The 20,980-nt window shown below is 39.7% G+C and overlaps 1 non-coding gene across 1 annotated transcript; it reads right to left on the bottom strand.

Moving 5' to 3' along the window:
• Positions 1-1,825: 1,825 nt before the first annotated feature.
• On the bottom strand, positions 1,826-1,942 carry LOC139696987 (U5 spliceosomal RNA). Its single transcript, XR_011702691.1, has one exon. It is a non-coding gene; the product is annotated as a U5 spliceosomal RNA (small nuclear RNA).
• Positions 1,943-20,980: the final 19,038 nt, after the last annotated feature.

Raw genomic sequence — 20,980 nt, 5'->3', positions numbered from 1 at the left:
ATTCGAAAGAAAAAGCTACATTCTCAATAACAAGATGTACAGTATACTTGAGTAATACGGGAGAATGGGTGTGCAGCTGCGGGAACAAGAATTTGAGTGGCACTATATTTACTTTTCTTTCGTATAAAACAAAGAATAGCGCAATGCGTTCTGTAATCTCATTTTGAAAAGGGCGGGGGTTGTAGGGCAGTGTGTTGCAAGGACAGTGGTCGGGGTTGCGTTAGTTGGAGGGAGGGTTATTTCGAAGCGAGCCCAGAAGGGGCAACAACTACGGAATACTGGCATCAATCAGCCTGGTTTAGAGGTAAGAAAGCTTCTTAATTAGATTCATACTGAACTAAAGCATTGCTAATGAATCACTCTTTGCACTGATAGCCATTAAATGTTATTTGATATGTAAACAAACCTTGAATCATGCGTGTGGAAGTCGAATAATCACAATTTTGTTTCTACTTGCAATATGTTTGGGAATTGTTGTAACACAGCTGCTTATTCTTAATGATCCACATTGGCCCACTTAGTGTTTTAAATGATATTTAATGGGATTCTTTTTAACATTCCCTAAAGTTTAAGTCGTCCACCGTGACATGATGGTTTATTTTTTAGTTACAATCTGAGTATTAAACCTTAAAAATCGCTGTTTATTTTAGGTCATGGCAGCGGTTCATGGCATAGCATTAATTTTAAAAACTTGCCTGTATATGTGTTCATTCTTCCGTGTTTTTGGATTTTTAATGGGGTGTTTCAGTTGAGTAACTTGTCATTTTCTGCGTAAATGAACCGATATAATGCTCTTAAAAAACGCAGTTGGCTGGTTACGTATAATAATATTCAGTGGTTGCCACCAAATAACTAGCAGTTTAGGAGTTCCCTATATTTCTTTTTGAGACAACCCCGGTGTCACTACAAGGCGTTTCATTTCTTCTTAACCTTCCCCCAGTCCTCTTCTGAGAATTCCCCTCTTATCCCGGGCCCTGGTTTTTCCATTTTCGCCTACGCAGCTCGCTAAGGGGGCCCTCGGCGACCTTTCGTTTTAATCCCCTTTTATGGCCCTCTCTCTCCCCAAACCCTCTTTTGCTGGTTTAGCCATGCGCACCGTACGCGAACCTTTCTTGACCGTGCCGAGAAATCAAGGCATCGCAAGGTAATCGTGAAGTTTTCTTCTTGAAATATGTCTAATTCAATTGTATCGCATTCTTTGGAAATTTCGTTTTAGCCTCTTTGTTTTCTTATGAATTTCAAAACGTTTGTGTATTATTTGAAGGTCTCTCAATCCGGATAATATGCAGTTCGTAAAATGGAGTAGTCATTTTTTATCTTCCCAAAACGTAATGCATACCTCTTAGAATACCTGGAAGGAGGCTAATGTTGTTTTCTGTTTTTAAATAATCAGTTTTGTTTTAATCCGTAGTTGAGCTGGTGTATGTTTTAAATTGCGGTAGTATCTTTATAATAGTCAGTAAAAACTTGGCACACACTGGTAGCAATGAGGCTGGCATGTCTGAGTGTGCATTTATTTATGCTGTAATGAGGTTTATGTTAGTTTTTGCGTAAAAGTAAGCAATTCTACCTTGCATTAATGTCCAACGCACGAAGAAAGAATGTAATATCTCGCGTTTCCACAGGACAGATCGGTATCAACCATCCTACAGAAAAACAGTAAATTTGCTTCTATATTTTTATTATTTCTTATAGCCACTATACCAACGTTATTTTGTTGCATACGAGCTTCGCGCAATGATGTATGCACTGATACGAAGAGTGTTATTATGCTAAGTAATTGCAGTGCTCGTGAGGCCTTTTGAAGTGACAATTACCATTTATTTGGCCCAACAGGGTTGGGCACAGTCAAAAATTGTCTTGTAAGACAGAAATGATCCCCTCCACGGAAATCTTTAGTAAAAGGCGAAAGATTTATTCGCTTGAAGGGAATCCAGTCTGACTTCGTGTAGTAAACTGAACAACGCGGTTTTAAATAGACCTTATGTACAACGTGTGAAGTAAATACTATGGGAAATAAAAAATTTATTCCATTATTTTGGACAATTATATTATATAAATTGAATAAATTACTTTATAATGTGTTGAATTGTGTGTTACATTGCTTAATACGCCATTCCACACTTGAATTAACATTAAGAAGCACTTCTTCTGGACGAATGTTGCAAACTGGCCATCTAACAACGATTCACGAACTTCCAGGAAATGACATTTTCGCGCACGCGCGGTTGATTTAATTGCAAATCTGATGGATGTGCAGATTTACACACTTATGTTATCAGCTGCACAAAGAATACATATGCACTACAGGCTGTACATATCTACGTACCGTAATTATTAACTAGTGTCCTACTCCAATAGCATTGCTTTATTACTTAAACCTCTTAAATAATTTCCTTCACGTTATGATCAATTTTAAGACTTCGGGTATAGCTACTTACTGGCAGCTTCATTATTATTCATAATTTGCTTGAGAGATATGTTTAATTTTGTTCCTTCGAACAATCTGCGTGCTTCGTTTAAAGTGAAACATTCCCGTCTTTTGCAATGGTGTATAATGTGAAAATTTCTTTTTATGATACATTGAAATGTTGTACAGTGTTTAATTGGTGATAATGAGACTTTTTACAGCTGAAGTAAAGGAAAATGTTTGCATATCCATGCTTTTTCATTCAAATATTCTTTTCTCCTTTTAGCTCAACGTACTATTTGCGATCACAACGGGGCAATATTTGTTTCGGAGCCATATTGATTCCCTTGTTTTAATAACAGCGGAATGTGGATTGGACCGATTGGATTGAGGAATGGATTCCACAAACCTGTGTTGAAAATTAGCGCGTCTCTCAATTCTTTGCTTAGAGATTGTATTATTTCTTTTTTACCAGAATTTATGAAGGAAATAATATCTTGCATAAATAAACTTGTGGACAAGACTATTTGGGGCCTTCGGAAAACGTAAAATATATTTAAGTAGAATATATCGAGTGAACTGAATACTATTTTATCTAATTACATTAAACGTTTTTTTGTTTAAAATCGTAGCTGAGGTAGTATATTATTTTTAAATATAAAAGTATCTGATATGATTCAGCAGGTATTTAGTGTACTCTCTGTTGACCATTAGGCTGGCTGCCCAGAGAGAAGTAATCGCGAGCTTCACCGTGCCACGGTACCCACCCGAGGGCCGGCCGAAGAATATATATTATATATATATATATATATAAATAAATAAATAAATAAATATATATATATATATATATGGGTCGCGGTAGTCCAGTGGGTAGAGTGTTGGACTGCTGACCAGAGGGTGCCGGGGTCGATTCCCGAGCAAGGCACTCTGGGCACCTGCAGCTCCACCGAAGCTAAAGTGATGGCACCAGGTCTTCCTGGGAAATCATAACCGGTACAGGGCAAGGAACTAGCCCCCCTACCCTGATGTGTGAATTTTCACACGCCGTATAGGCTTCGTACTGGCTGAACTCTGCCATCATCTACCAAGCTGACCTTCGGGTTGATTACTGTGTTTATGGTTTATGGTATATATATATGGACAAGCAAGCAAAACAATTATAAGAACACGCGAAAAGAAAACACACGTTATTTCTTAATAATTCCGTGGAAATTATTAAGAAATCCGTGGAAACATTAAAAGAGGAGGGCAAAAAGTAGAGCAGGTAGAACAGTTTACGTATCTCGGTAGTGTTTTGGACCAACACGGTAATAATCAGGACGTAAGGAGAAGAATTGCGCTAGGCAAAGAGGCTTTCACAAGGAGTAAGGGTCTTTGGAGATTCTTACAAATGACGGTTTATTTTGTTGTAATCTTTACATCTCCATGTATCTTTCCTAATGTATTAATGAGTGCATAAGTGATGTGCAGTAGATGTCTTACTGTTTGTGTATCCTGTTGGCCTATCGTGAATAGGTAATGATAACAAATTATATCTACTTCGAAAGAGAACATTGCCTGTAATTATTCAGTTCGCCCCATGATTATTTGTAAACCTTTCCACACCCTTTCATTTCTTCCTTTTTAAGGATTTCATATTTCATCGATGGACACCAGTTTCATTTCGTTGAACCCCCCAGAAGGTGGAATCAACTATCTCGATGTTATTGGTGTGTAATTGGTACCTAGTGAATTACCTTTGTTTAAAAGACATGGAGAACTAAAATATGTGGAAACGTATGGTCGTCATGTTAAATTGGAGGCAGAAAAGGAGCTCATGTTGCTTTTCTTTTAATTCGATACTTCAAGTGCATTCTCAGTGAATTTCCAAGGAGTTAATTAACAAATGCATCAGAAATGAGTAAGTGTTAAAGCTTTAAAAGATGAACCCCTAGGACTTGGTCATGAGATAATTAAATATATGCATCATCCAGACAACTTGAGAGTGTTGATGGTACTTTTAAAGCAGAATTTAGGGAAAGACTTCATAAGAAAACGTTCTCCGCAGCCAAAGAAAGTTGAAATGCTACTAAGCGGTATAATCTATTGTAATTTTTTACTTACTTGTGTGTTTTTATGGATGAGCGGCAAAAATGGAAGAATGTAAATACAGAGTTAGGCAAAATGAAGAATAAAGAATTAAACAATAAATTGAGGAGAGCCACAAATAAGGCAAAAGAAGCATGGTGGAAGACGCAGTGCGAGGATATGGAAAGTCTGCAGAGGAAGGGTGAAACCGGTGCGCTGTACAGCAAAGTTAAATCTTTATCGGGAAGTAAGAAAGGGAGATCAACGATAGCAGTTAGAGATAAGGCGGGTAAGGTAATAGTTGACGCAGGAAAGATCCAAGAGAGATGGAAGGAATATATAGAAGAACTGTATAGTAAAGAACTCAGACCAACAAAGTTAGACATAGAAAAGGAACATGACGTAAAGGAAGATAGCTTAGGTCCAGGTATACTAGACAATGAGATAGAAAGGGCATTAAGGGAGATGAAACTAAATAAGGCCGTGGGGGTGGATAACATTCCCGCGGAACTTTGAAAGGCCTAGGAAAATGTGGGAGGAAGAGGCTATATACAGGGTTCGTCCGGAAAATAAGTGTACTGAGCTCAGGGAAAAAAAATTATTACACTTTTACATATCTTAAGCTAATATTCCTCAAAATAGGACCCTTGTGAGTCGATACACTTGTTCCAGCGGCGTTCCCATTCCTGGAACGCTCCCGCGAAGGCATCATCGGGAACCTCTCGAAGACACGTCGTCACGGCCTCTTTGACGGCGTCCAAAGTCCCGTATCGCGTTCCTTTCAAACTCCTCTTTATCTTCGGGAACAGAAAGAAGTCCGGTGGTGCCAAGTCCGGGCTGTAGGGCGGGTACGGCAGCGTTGCCACGCCGTGCTTGGCCAAGAAGTCCGACACGACAAGCGCGGTGTGAACGGCGCATTGTCGTGATGCAGCCGCCAGATGTTTTTGATCGCTGGCCGGACGCGGGCGACTCGTTTTCAAAGCCTGTCGAGCACTTGGACGTAAAATGCAGCATTTACAGTTTGTCGTTCAGGTACAAATTCGTAGTGGACGACTCCCCTTTTGTCAAAAAAGACAATGAGCATCGCCTTGATCCGAGATTTCCTCATGCGAGCTTTCTTTTGACGGGGTGATGATGGGGTGTGCCACTCCGCACTTTGTCTCTTCGACTCCAGGTCGTACTCAAAGATCCACGTCTCGTCACCCGAAACAACGTTCTCTAAAAAATGTGGATCATTTTTGCAGTGATCCGCAAGTTGTGTCGCGATTTCCAAACGATTGAGTCTTTGATCATCACTGAGCACTTTCGGCACCAACTTTGCACAAATTTTTCGCATCTGTAATTGCTCCCTAATAATCTCGTGCACTATTGTTTTTCGCACATTACACTGCTCTGCTATCATCCGAACACTAAGACGACGATCAGAGTTCAGTACATCGCGAACTTTTCGCACATTTTCGTCGGTGAGTGTCGTTGATGGGCGTCCAGGCCGTGGTTCGTCGTCGACCTCTTCTCTGCCCTCCACGAACATCTTGTGCCACCGAAAGATCATGTTTCTGGACATGGCTGACTGCCCGTAAGCCTGGTTAATCATACCGACAGTTTAGATAGACGATTTCCCAAGCTTTACCGCAAATTTGATGGAATAACGCTGCTCCAAAAACTTCGGCATCGCGTTTCGTGACGTGGGTCGAGCGTGGAGGTTCGCGTTAACAGAGCTCCTCACTACACCACAGCTCAGAGCCGACTGCCTTTTTCAGCGTCGCTTGCCAACATACCCCCCTCCAATCGCAGCCCGTCAGAGCGGTGCTGGGCGCGCCTGGAGCGGCGGGAAAAAATCAGTTCACTTATTTTCCGGATGAACCCTGTAGGCTGATCCGTAGAATTTACGAGGAAGGAATATGTCTGGAAGACTTTGTCAGATCAGTTTTAGTTCCTATTCCGAAAAAGGTAAAGGCTACATCATGTGAGGACTACAGGACGATAAGTTTGATATCCCACGCAGCTAAAGTTGTTCTCAGGATCATGAACAAAAGGATAGAGAGTAGGGCAAATGATTACTTAGGGGATGATCAGTTTGGGTTTAGGAAGGGGAGAGGTACGCGTGATGCCATTGCAGTAATGAGATTATTAATCGAGAGGAATATAGAACACAACCAGGAGGTATTTGCCTGTTTCGTAGATTTCGAAAAAGCGTTTGATAGGGTGAATTGAGAAAAAAATAATGCGTATATTGCAGAAAATAGGAATAGATTGGAGGGAAAGGAGGCTAATCCGCAACCTGTACATGTCTCAGACTGCTCAGGTGCGGGTGGGAAACGGGGAGTCCAGATGGGCAGTGTTAGGAAGGGGTGTAAGGCAGGGTTGCCCATAATCACCGTTGCTGTTCAACCTGTATTCAGAGGAAATGATCAAAGAAGCATGGGAAGAACTGGAGGTAGGAATGAAAGTGGGCGGGGAATTCGTAAAATCAGTTAGGTTTGCTGATGACCAACTTTAGTTTGTCATCACCAAGGCGTTTCCGCCTTCTAGTCGAATGCTGTTTTTTCTTACCCCCAACGGGTCTTATTTTATTTAGCCTTGGACTTTTCACGAACCTCAATCGTCCACCAGTCCTTCAAGTTTCCTCGGCCTTGCGTTTCAAGTTCTGCCCCGTCTCGTTTATTTAACTGCGCAGTATATCCTTTACCGGTTTAGTCCCAAGACCTGCGAGAGCTGCCGCTCCCGCACTCGCGGCTTCCTTACCCACACTTCTCAGTCCACTAAATAGTAACGGCTTTGCAAAACGCCACATACCTGCGAGAAAACTTCCAATACCTCGTCCCTTTTGTACCCTATACGAGGCTCTATACAACGGTCCAATCTCTCCCCCCACCTGCTTCGTATGATAACTGTAATATCGGTCCACCACTGATGCCATCTCGACGCTGAATGATTATGAACTAACGTGAATTAGTTCTTTTGTATAAAGTGTAACACTATTATAGAGCTTTGCTCACCACTACGAAAAGATATGGGCTCATCAAGTTGATCGCTCAGTAGAATTTCGATGTTTTCGATATTTTTCTTCTCAACGGGGAAATAATATATCGGATTGAATGTATGATGTTCACCAATTTTTGTATTCAAGATGCGTATGCATCGACTATACGAGTTACCCAAAAACCGCGGTTTGATTATATAAGTTTAGATATATATGTTGGAAGAGAAGTGTGCTATGCTTTTTTTACCACACCGCTTTTTAGTTGCTTGTGCTTCTCTAGCATAATCAGTAATACTATTTGGGGGTGATGTATCAATGTTTTTACTAGTTATTTCCCTTATTTCCTTCGCTGCTAGTATGAATATTATCCCAGGTGTCTCTATGTATGTAATTTTTACTTTCCGTACTAAAATCTGACAGAGTAGTAATAAATAAATCACAAAACGAATTATACATGCCCGGGAATAAACTAAGTAACGGTTTGGCAGTAATTAACACGCCAGGTTCTATACGATCACTCAATCCTGATACGTTTTCAGTTAATGGAACATCGCCCTTATCATTAGAGATTTCCCCTTGTATAGCTTAACGTTTCGCTTTATCTAGTTCAAGTAATGGTTTGACAAAGGCCTTACCTAGGGATTCGTATGTGCCAGTAGGTACCACAAAGAACGAACCATCTTTTAATTTGATTTTAACCTCGCTAGGTGCAGCCTTTGGTCCTCCTTTTTATCCGCGAACTAATCCCTTTTCATTTCGCGTTCTATTTTCTTTAGAAGACGCTTCTTCTTCTTCCTCCAAAGTTCCAGCATCTCCAATTTCCTCTTTAACTTCACGAGAAAGAATATGAATAGATGGGAGGGAAATTTCCGCCAGAACTTCGTACCAATCATCATTCGTCAAATCGATACGATGACTCAATTTTTTCATAGTTAGCTATCGTATTTCTCGGAAAAAATCTCGCGAACTCTCGCTAGGAAGTTTTAGATAAAGTTGGTTTATAATGTACGCACGGAGGAAGCAGGAATGCAAGAATTAAATGAGGATGGGTATCCTTCCCACTTGACAAAGTATTCCAATTTAGGTCCACTCCCTCTATGTCTCAAAAGTTTTTCTATCCTATATTCCGTCTCGGAGGAAACATTCACCTTGACTAGTTGTGCCACGTAGAAACTACCCTTTATATCCTCACCGTGAAGGTCCTTAATTTTTGTTGGTATTGACCTCGATCGATCCACGTGCGTGATTTTGAATATTTCACTCGTATAGTTTGGAGCGTATCATTTGGTAAATGGAAGTTTCTTCTTATTGATCTTCACATAATCATTCGGGTTGAATTTAAAATGTTTGCTAGTAAGTGGTTTCCTCATTTGACTAGCGATTAAAAATGCATTTTTCGCATTCACTTTGGAGGGTGCGATACCTGTGCTAGATTGATCGCTATTGTTATAACTACTGAGTTTTGGGAGCTCATCGACATATTTGTAGGTTGCGTATTTCGTAAAATACTTGTACATTTTAGACTAGCGTGCGCCTGAAACGTTCAACGAGGCTGGCCTCAATGTCCGGATTATTTGTTGATTAAAACTATACTCCTCGATTCGGGAAAAGTTTTTAATTTACTCTTAATAAATTCAACTCCTTTATCGCACTGAATTTTCAATGGTTTACGTTCGCGAAATATAGCCTGAAATACTTAAATTACCTCCTCCGGCTCCTTTGTCCTTATAGCTTTTGCCCACGCATGAGAGAATAGGTCTTATAGTCATAATGTAACAGAACCCATTGTTTATTTTTTCAAACTCCTCAAATCATTCAAATCGTACTGCCAACAGTCATCAATTTAGGTTACGTCCAAGTGATTTCTGGGGAACCTTTTCTTCACCGGTTTTCCGTGCAATGACTCATGAGATTCTAACCAATCGCGAATCATCTTTCGACCTATCCCCGTAGCTTAATATACTTTTTTAAAAGATGAAAACCCAGCAGGGTTCTCTGGACTGATTTATATGTCCTCAATCACGTCGTGTCCCAATCTGGACCGTATGTTTTCGTTTTCCTTACGCGCTCACTTTTTCTTGGAGACGGTAACTATGGTTTTCTTTCTGGCGATAGCTTTCGTTTTTTTCTCGTTGATGTGGCACATTCTATCATCCCTAGCCTTTTGTGTATGCCTCCCCATGTCTAGTCTAAATCTTTATTCAATCTTTTCACTTCTGCCAGAGTTTTTCTGAATGTGGGGATTTCCTCTCTCTCGTCAGCAACTCGTGACCTCGTTGGTGTTTCTGCCAAGGACTTGACTATTGGAACGTGTACAGGGGAGTTTATGTCTGAGAAGGCGGCATGGTATATATCGAGTATTCTTTTATACAAATGCCACTTATCAGTATCCTTTACACTCTTCTTAGCCAATACACCTTTCATTTCCCTGTCCAATATACTCAACCTAACCTTTACACGACTTCGATCAAGAACTTCCGGACTCACGACTAACATCTTACGCAGGCTCATTTTCCCAGCAGGCTACCGATGACATTGCTAAAAATTGATCCCTGCAATAATGGTTAAAAACCACCTTTTTGTACGAGCAGCGCACGTTTATTCTTCACACTCGCCCCCCTCACAGCCAACATTCTCAACATGTTACGATGCTTGGATGGTTTTTGTTTTAACCAATTATCTATGTTATGATTCCCGTTAAGTGTATTTAAACAACAATCGCAAATGGCTTTGATCAACTCGTCGTCCGAGGTCTTCCCGCTTGCGGGTTTTGATAAATAATATTCGGCGTAATTTGGTTAACCGAAATGTTAAAGTGATGGCTTCCCCTGGTGAACAGTTATTACACGTCAATGCTATAGGCTCCCTCAATCATTAAATCATCAATCACGTACAACGTTGGCACACCACCAAATTCTTCGAAAGGGAGTATTTCGGTTCGAATGCAGGTAAACGGATGCTTCTAGGCTAACGTCATATTTAAAACTGGAATTTAGATTAAAAAGGCCATTCTTTTAAAATTTCATTCGTCGTTAAAAGCATCATTATGCGTTTGTTTTCGTGGAATTTTACGGGGACCCCACGCAAGCGTTTTTATACCGTCTTCGCAAAGGTATCGCTTATCGTCAGTCGCATACAGCGTGACTTTATTCATCTCTATGGTGTAAGTGTTGTGCATTTTACTCGGAATCACGTTCATTTATCAAAAAACGGTCGAGTTCTCCCGGAGACATTGAACGCAAGCGTTTAATTTTTAATCTTTTCCCTAAGAGTTTTCGTTATTCCTTTTGCTTTCTTCTTTTCCTACTTCCCCTTGCCTTGAACAAATTAAGTTCACTATGTAATCCAACGAAATGTTTCATTAAGTTTCCATCGCATTCGTCTTAGAATTTACCAATGATTTTTTATTTTTTTTCTGAAAAGCAAAAGTGATCCTTTGGATAATTTACGGGTCAAATGCATTTAGGTTCCCCAGAAAATCCCTGTACACATCCGTTTAGAATTCAAATATGATGCTGTCAGTTTCGGTGTAGAAGGGAGTAATATTTCCCCGCATTTTGGAAGCATTATTCTGTATTGAAGTTATTTATTAAAGTCTTACTCAAGTGTAAGACACAGAAACCTATGTATATTGGTTTATCCATTTTTATGACTTCTTTCCGCATGTGAACGTCTACTAAACACGCGTGAAAAATCGTTTTATCCAGAAATGTTGACTTATTAATTAGTTATTGTAATATTTTTTCTTTTACCATCAATTCTATATTCATCCGTTACCTCCGTTCTCCATTGTTTTTCCAAAGACTGCATTGTTCATCAGTTTGTAGAAATCCTCAAAATCATTGACTCCCATTTTTCTTTTCTCAGTGTTAAAATTAATCTAGGTCATTAACCAAGATGAGTGACTGAACTCGATTACTTTATGCACCGTCTCCAGCACCAGTCCTAGTACTAAAGCTTTTTCAAGTTTACGTAATAAATTACATTTTTACTTTTATATTTTAGAGTTTTCAACAGTTTTTAATGTTTACCGCCAGGTGGTGTCCTGTTCTTCGGGCAAAGGGAGATCTGAATGTGTATCGTTTTAGCCTTGGTGGGTACTCAAGATCAACTTTGAGAATAAACCTAGTTTCACTGTCTTTGGGAACATTTTCAACGTTTAAATCATCAATATCCGCCTATGATAGCCATCGAAATTTACCGTAAGGAAAGGGTCTCGAAAGGGCCCACCCATAGAGATTGTTAGCGTCTAGATATGTGAAATAGGTTGAACCTGAATATGGGTCATGACTTGACATGCATATATTGTTCGATTCGCAGTACCTTTTATGGCATTGTAAAATTATGCCTCGGATACCGTTCTCAATCATTAGAATCATGTCCTAGTCAGTCAAAAGCTCTCGTTCTATTTCAGTGTATTTCAGCATTGCATCAAAAGTTAAACCTGGAGCGTTATAATACCACGCCGGATCTAGTTTATACGCGCTGTAGCATACGTCACAAAAAATTTCAAAAACATCAGATAATAGGGTAACGTCACTTTTCAGATAGACCGCTTTAATCCCTGAGTGTTTCACATTCAAATGCGTCCCAAATATTTTCTGCATGCTGATAATCTTCGTCGGATACAAACAAGATCGCACCCAAGTGGTAGGACTGATTTTTTTTTAAAGAATTTTATTGACGATATACTTAAATCGACTAAATCTTCAAAGTATGCTCCTTGAGGAACTGCACACTTAGTATAACGGTGCTCCCATTCCCCGTACGCCCCCTGGAAGTTTGCTTTGGGGATGCCGTTGATGACCCTCTTCGAAGCCTCTTGAACGGCCTTTATCGAGTCAAAACGTCGTCCCTTGAGCTGTCTTCTCATCGGGGGAAGAAGAAGTCCGGTGGTGCCAGATCGGGAGAATAGGGCGGGTGCGGCAACGTGGCAACGCCAATTTGGCCAGGAGCTGTCTGACGACGAGCCTGCCATGGCAGAATTTTCGGCACCATCTTGGCGCACACCTTGCGCATGGCCAAATCCTGTGAAATAATGCGTTGGACGTTGGATGCAGACAGACCCAACTGGTCTGCAATTTCTTCACTGGTTAAGCGTCGGTCTGTGTTCAGCAGTGTCCTCACTCTGTCCACATTCGTGTCGGTTCTTGCCGTCGACGGCCGTCCGGAGCGATGGTCGTCTTCAACGAGCTCCCTACCCTCTTTAAACAACTTGTGCCACTCAAATACTGTGGAACGGATTAAGGCAGTATCCCCATGAGCCTGCTTGATCATATCGAGGGTCTCAGTTGCCGTCTTCCCGAGTTTCGCACAAAACTTCACCGAATAACGTTGCTCTAAATTCAGATTCATTTTGTTTTTCGATGCGGACAAAAAACTTGCTTCACTAAAAACAGTGTCCTCACTCAACGGCAGCCCGCAGGCGACTGAGGTTGGTGTTGGTGTTTTTCTAACCTTGCCAGGCAGACCCCCCTCCATCGCACCGTTCGCGCCAGAGAAAATCAGTCCTACCACTTTTTGGTGCGGCCCTGTATTCATCGTTCGGTCTGTTGTAGAAATTTTCATTTTTCGGGAGCAAGGTTTCATCAAGTTTATTCAACGAATCAGTGTAATCATAGGGATAAACTCCCTTTCATGTGACTAAATTTGTCTTTTCATCGAATTTTACTTGTCTATTTAAACCCCTTGGAATTCGCAACCAGTGAAGCTACAGAGGCGGGCATGAGTCTAAATGTGTCAACAAACGGTATTTTGAAATTTTCCTCGATAGACTTAGAAAAAGATATATTTTTCTTCAGAATTTGGAATTATAAATATTTCCCCATCATCATAGTTAAGCTCTCGTACAATGAAATGGCCATCATATGATGGGAGGTTATGAATAAAGATTGGAAGGAAATTTGGTATTTTATATTGAATGTTACAAAAAGAGTGTGCAGGTTTTCTATACCTTCCTGTTAAATGATCATGGTCTCTAGCTCTATTCTCATTCAGTTCTTTATCACAAATGTGACATGCGTTCGAAGTTTCAAAATCTGAGTCCTATTGAGTGAGAGGATTCATTGGAATAATATGTTTTTGTAGTTTACAAACTTTTTTAGCCTCTTCTTTCATCCGTTCAATGAATACCCTTGCAGCATTGGGACCTCGGTACAGGTATGGGTCCTTGAATCCCTTAGGTGTGACTACGATGTAACTAAAGCTGAACGGGGTATGTTTCTGCATTAAATTAGTATAGGATGAGTTAGGATAAGGCTCGCAGGTTGTTTATATTTTCCAGAAGAATTTCAAAGTCAGCGTGTATGACAAAAGGTACCCGAAAAGAATAATTTAAGTGAGTGAATTTAAACTTTTATTGTCCTCGTCAGGTAGAACGATTTTACTCGGCTCTGCTGTACCATTACATAGCTGTTGATGGTTTTCTAGCCTGCGCTCATTCTGGTAATGTGTGAGGCAGCGTTAGCAAGTGAATATTCTAATACAATGTGTTGTAATTTGGGATTGAATCAATTTTTCAAAATTCCTAATCCAACAATAGTGAGCGGTTATTTCGTTGCTAATGTAAAGGAGGTTGCGATGATCATCGAGCTCATCATTCACAATTTTTAGTGGGTACATGAGGTTCTTATCTGTCAGACCAAAAACGTTGACCGAAATGTTATTGGCTCTCTCGAACTTTGAATATCTCTAAGCTCAAGCGGTCAATCGATGCAGCTCACACGTAGGCAGTAGTAGTAGTAGTTTTGAGGGGAGGCGACTGACAGCTAAGGTCATTTGCGCCATAGGGGATGGACAGGAAAGGATGAAGGGTGGAGAGAAACCCGGCGTCGGCATTAGCCTACTCTTTACGAAAGGCGCCAAGGGGTCCGCAGCTTAACGTCCCATCCGACGGACGCCATACTCACTCAAAGTGCCCTCCACAAAGCACCTCAAGTAGGGATCGAGATACCTCTGAAAAATATTCAACACCGCCGGGATTTGAACCCGCGCCCTCAGGGTGGGAAGCCAGTACGTTAGCCCCCGCACCATCTCGATCCCCTCACACGTAGGCTTCACAGAATTCTCTGCAATTGTAATTTGATACTCTTTTAGGATGAATGTTTATATTTTTCACCCATATGGCATATTGAAAGCAGTATTGATCATCATTTTTGACATTGACAACGGATTTAGTATTCCTAATGTTTGTAGGCGGCTCAATGAATGTTGAACCTCGAAATGGTGTTATTGTTTATTTGGAGTTCTTAACGTATTACATTTGATAAGGTCCATCCTGACCCTTTAGCTTGAAAATTTAATTTTTTTTTTTAAAGTTTAGAAAATGTCTCGTTTATTACTTCCTCAATTTCATCTGCTATCAATAACCTGCGAATGTTGGTTTTGAAGGAAGCGTTCATTTCATCCCTCTCACCCTTTTTGAATTTGCAAATTAAAACAAGATTGAATTTAATGGTGCTATTTTCTGCTGTTTGATCACTAATCTTTTCAATCAACTGAGTTTAGATGTTATTGAGAAATGAGATCATGTCGTGTTCACTATCTTCCACAGGAGTAATCCAAAATGTTTTCAGTCTGGTACAAATAGCTGATTCAATTTCATTGAATCCTCTCCATATTTGCTTGTTGATTTTAATGCTGTGTGCATTGGTATTCTCATGAGGCATAGCTACGTCAATGCCATAGAAGATTTCGCAGTAAGTGCAAAATTTTCTTCCCTTTGCCTTATCCAACGCATCTTTCACTCGATTATACGTTCCCATAATAGAAATGTTATCACCATTAAACACTATTTTCATATATATATTTCACTTAATGCCTGTTCTAATTCTTCCGAATTGATAGCTACCAGCATTGTAATTTTCTAGAATTTCTTGGATAGAGGGCATGGGTAAAGGTTTTTTAGCTGTTGCGGAAATAAAAAATGATACGTATGAAAAATATACATTTTCATCTAATTGCACTAAACGCAGGATCTAAAAGCAGAAAAAACCTTGTGTAATGAATATCATCCTCTTCATATCCCCGTTCGAACCGAAACTCGTATTCTTCTGCAGTAGTAAAGTCCTCGATTTGAATAAACGTAGAGCGAGGTATTGAATCGGATAAATTGTGCAAGATTTTGCCAACTTTACTCTGCATACAATGTCTAAATTAGATACCCGGTGATTGTCCCTTCTCCGTCTAAACGAATTCACTTTGAACAATAAATTTTGATAACTTTGGTAATGATAAGTTATTTAGCTAATTTATGTTAGACATTGGTTTATATATGTTACTACTACTGCTTTGTTAACAAAATTTTAGCAATCTTATTGATAAAATCAATTATATAAGATATTCGGTAAGGTATTGCATATGCATTAAGAAGAAAATTAATGCCATTAATTAATGATATGAACTTAATCCTGACGCCAATGCCTGTAGCTGATGATTCGGGTGTTGACGTCGGTTCGTAATAGCTCTTTTAGCAGCTCAGAAGGAAATGGAAACTTAATTCTCAGAAGTGGAGTTTTATAGAAATAAAAACTAATTTCCTCAGCGGAACACCCGTGCAAGAAGGTCACCTAGTTTGAATCATGTAATTTCATCGTCTGTGCATGTACTGGTCTGGGCTTGGGATGAATTAACTAGTTCAGGTATTTCGTTTGAATTATCCTTCAATGCAACCTGAGCATTTTCCAAGGTCTGTGGAGTTGGCAGTTCGTACTAAAAAAATGCGATGCTCAATGCTGCAATGCAAACTGCGAACTCCCTTTACCGCAACAAATATCATGAGCTTCTTCCAACTACTTAATATGGACAGTACGATTGTTAGCTTCTCACGTACGATCGATACGAGAACCAGCAGCCATTGTCTGCTCAGACCATCACAGCCATTGACACTGCTAGCCGTCGACTGCTACTCAGTCCACTGCAGCCATCGTCACTTGGCCAGCCGTCAAAGCCACAAGTAAGTATTATTTATAATATTATGATAATGATAAATATTTGTTTTCTACTTACGATTGATTTGATGCTGCTTGATTGCAGCCACCGTCCACTGCTCAATCCACCGCAGCCATCGACCAGTACTCAGACACACTTCTTTTGTAGGCACAAGTATGATTATAAATATTTACATATGGTTTTTTATGCATGAAGTTTCTGTTTTTACCTTTGTAGGATGAAGTGCGCCACCTCAACTACGACGATGATCAGCTCCCCCACTGCCAGCATCACCGCCTCCATCTCAACATCACCCGAAGCATTGACCTCTCCCTCAACTTCTGTGATAGCTTTTTTAACCGGTTATGCCGAACTTTAATAATGTTCGATGTGTAATTAATATCTACTGACGGTATATACTTATTCTTTCAGGCTAGCATCCGGGAAAGATTCCTACGGCCGCAGGAGGGGTCATTTCTGAAGGACGACTTGGAGGGAAAACGCTACTTGGTGAATGTTGAGAGGATGACTACCCGGGGTCGGCTACTATGGGGAGGGGGTAGTGGCAACAATTTCTTTTCAGGGGAGGGAGAAGAAAATTTTTCTCCCCCGAATGACAGTGGGGGAGGTGATGGCTTATAATTATGGTGAAGAGCCGTTTTTCTTATTTAAAGAGAAGAACCAAATAAAAATTGTTTGAAACCAATGTTTGTTTTAATATATATGAATTTCAGCAATTTTATATCTCTATTCCTTTTATAAAACATTATATATTGGCTCACCTGTTTGGTATATCAAAATTTAAATAATTGGGAATGGTATTCACTTATATCTGGTATCGTATAGAATTTTTAAAAGGGTATCTCAATTTGGGATTTTCCAGTCCCTTATTTTCCTAGGTACAAAAAATTTAGTTATCGATTCCGCATGGAATAACCTGTAAATTTACCTGGAATAACCTGTTAATTTTTCCAGTCCCTTATTTTCCTAGGTACAAAAAATTTAGTTATCGATTCCGCATGGAATAACCTGTAAATTTACAAGGGTAAACCCTTGTAATTTTACAGGTTATTCCATGCGGAATCGATAACTAAATTTTCCCTGATAAGCTTTCAAATTTAAACCATATTTTTATCTCTTCAAACAACGGAGTTATTAGGGTTTTTAATGGCACCACCTAATTTCTTATGGATTCCTTAGGAAAATTAAATTAAATTTTGGCCCACCTATTTGGTATATCAAAATTTTAAAAATTGGGAATAGTATACACTAATGCCCGGTATCATATGGAATTTTTAAAAGGGTACCTCAAGTAGGGATTTTACCATACCCTTATAATCCCCTAGGGCAAACCCTTATAATTTTACGGGTAATTCCGTGCGGAATCGATAACTAATTGTTCCCTGATACTTTCAAATTTAAACATTATTTTTATCTCTTCAAATAAATAAGTTATTGAGCATAATTCCCAAAAATTTCGGAAATTTTGGCCCTGGGGCCAAAACCACTGGTCCAATCGGTCTGAAAGCTTGGGAAAATACTCAGTACGGTAGTAATCCCCACCCTGCTGAATCTTCTAAGGGGTACATAGGGGATGTCCTGCTGAAAATGATATTCCCGTACCCTGAAAACCCTCGGATACCCTGAAAAGGGTCTCCGGTTTTCTCGCCAGGATTTGAAGGTGGGCATCGAGAGTGACCCATCCTTAAATTTACTCACTTCCAGAGGTTATTGAAAAAATCCGAAAAACTTAGTTTTACGGACCATAATTACCTTCCTGCAGCAGATTCTATTTGTGTACAGGGCCTTGAAGATTCTTCCAGAATTCACTTGTTAAGGACCTACTCAGTGATTCAGTTGGGTCGATGGCATGTGACTAGTTCCCAGGCCGCTGACAACTTAATGCAGCTCTGCACTGACTTATATACTGCTTAGAAGGTGCAGTGGAAAGGGAAAAAGCTAGGGTGAGGAATGGGCATTTCCTGGTTAGCGCAATTCTACTTCTGTATCTCTCTTCATGACCCCCGCTTTAAATGTCAATTTACAAATAGAATAAGGAGACTGTGAATAATCGGCAGAGAATGAGAAAATAGTGAAGCGGAATTAAAGAGAATAAGTGGGATGTTCAAAAATTAGGTCTTGAGAACTTTAATTAATTTTTTACGGGCTTATTTAAAGTGTTACCAAAAAGTTAGAGGACGTTTTTTATGTAAAATTAGCTGCTCTATCGTACAAAAGCATTAATTTCCAATGAGGAGACGGAGAGATAGAAGTCATGTTGCAAACGGATGGTCCCTGGGAGGTAGGCAACCGCGTGTATTGTCCCAGACCAAACATTTTCTCCCCACTTACAACTGCATTTGAAATGAAAATAAAACCAATGATTTAAAATATGTAAAAGATTTATAAAAATCATGAATATAAATTCATTTAATACAAAAATTCATCTAGATTGGCTCAATGAGCATCGAAAATTTGTCTAGATCACCATATTTCCAAACTCATTGTGAAGAGTTATTTACATATAATGTTTGGTCCATCACCCAAGCAAGAAATGTAATTTCCAAGCAATAGCATCCGATTTCAAAGACAAAAATAAGACAAGGAAATCAGCTACAAGAAAAATGAAACATGGAGTGAACCACCTACAGTTGAAACACTTACTAAGTTTGTAATATAAAATTGAACTAAAGAATAACAAATACCATAACACAGGGCATCAGATCACACAAGAAAAATGCAATTAACAGTATCACTGATGTAAAGAGTTCCACATGATACAGGAAAAGGGCTGACATCAATCATGTGCATTGAACATTACAACTTGGATGGATTAGGAACAGATTCTCTTCACGGGTAGATCCATCAGATGCTTTCTATGCTGGCTGACACACTCTCTCCAACTCCAAAAGGTGACTGATTAAATATTCAAATAACCACAACACCCTGGATAAAGACATAAGTTAAACAATGTCATGCTCAGCTATCATCAGTTGGAGTTTCAAAGCACAGATATTGCCGGCTCATTTCTGATGACGAAACATGAATCAGTGCATTTTGATCATAGTTTGGAAAAGGAATGACGAATCAACATGCTGACACTGGATTTATTAAAAGCTGACATTAAATTTTGAGTTAAACAGAGAATAAAGTGCTGCAGAAGCACTTGGATTGATTAAAACTGTTTTTAGTAGTGATGCAATAAGTCATAAGGATGCTCTTCAGTGATATACATGTAAAATTTCATGATGGTGGAGAGATCCTTGACTATGATCTAGAGCCAGGCCTATCCGCAATAGTTCTAACTGAAGACAACATTAGAAACCTTGTTCAAATGCTTTGAGATGATGGTTGCGTGTCCAACAGGTTCACCAAAGATCTCACTGGTAATCCTAAATCCTCTGTCTACCTGATTTAACTTAACTCTTGGGATGGTCTATGCTCACTTTGTTCTGAATGCACTGAGTGATGAACAAAACATTCAGAATAGAGTACAGCAAGTACATGGAAAGAGAGGTTCGCATTAATCCAGAAACATGATGCTTTTAGTATGACAATTGCCAGGCAAAGTGTCAGAGTTTAGAATGCAAGAGCCCACAGCATCCAAAGCAAAGAAAACATCCTTGTGCAGGTGAGCGGAGAAGAGACTTGACTCACAGTTTTCTGCAATTTGAAAAGAACTACCCACAAGGAATTCATTTCAACAGGCCAAGCAGTGAATATCATCTTTTACTTGGGTGTATTGAATCGTTTATGGGCCAGGATTCTTGGAGTTGGACCTGAATACCAGGAGCTGAGGAAAATGGTCTCCGTTGCATGATAATACACGGGTGCACTAATTCAAGATCATATCTAATTTCAAAAGGTATTGCGGTACTCAATTTTACTTCCCATATTCACCTGATTTGGCTCCATGCCACTCCTGTTAGTTTCTAAAACTGAAATTGGCAGTGAACGGAGACAGTTTCTACACAATTGCATTCTTAAAAAGAAGTAGGACTTCTTCCAGTATTGTCTTATAACTCTCAAAAAAGGAACCTTTTCTGAATAAAAGGTAATATAAACTAAAAACAACTTGCGTTTCATTTCAACTCAGCCACCTTTCCCATCTGAAAGACTGCCATTATAAGCAACCACTTCCCGCTTGATTTCATTTGCGAACACTTTTCTTGATAACTGGAACCTAACAACGTATCCACTCATGATGAATGCTCCCGTCTTGATGTCACCAGTACACTTTCTCCACAGCATCTTTGAAAACATCACAACACATTGGTTTTACATTTTGGTACTTCACCTCTGGTCCCAAATTCATATCACAGGCAACTGGATAAGCTACCCACAAAAGCCACCGAGCCAGCTGGGGCTTTCATGGTGCTCATTCAAGGAGCAATTAACTTACTGAATCCCGCAAACAAAAAACGACTGCACCAGGAAGCAAGTATCTTAATTGGATTAAAAAGCAGTGGCTTCTTGTAACAAGACAGTACGCTCCTTACCACCTATCGAATAAATCAAATAATTATTTTATTATCTATTGAAAGTGAAATATGAGCAGAAACATGCTTCTTCACTTGAGATCACACGGACAA

The sequence above is a fragment of the Hetaerina americana genome, unplaced genomic scaffold (genome assembly GCF_022747635.1).
Source record: "Hetaerina americana unplaced genomic scaffold, ioHetAmer1.1.p SCAF_7, whole genome shotgun sequence".
NCBI classification, from domain to species: domain Eukaryota; kingdom Metazoa; phylum Arthropoda; class Insecta; order Odonata; family Calopterygidae; genus Hetaerina; species Hetaerina americana.
This window is presented reverse-complemented; position numbering and strand designations above follow the sequence as displayed.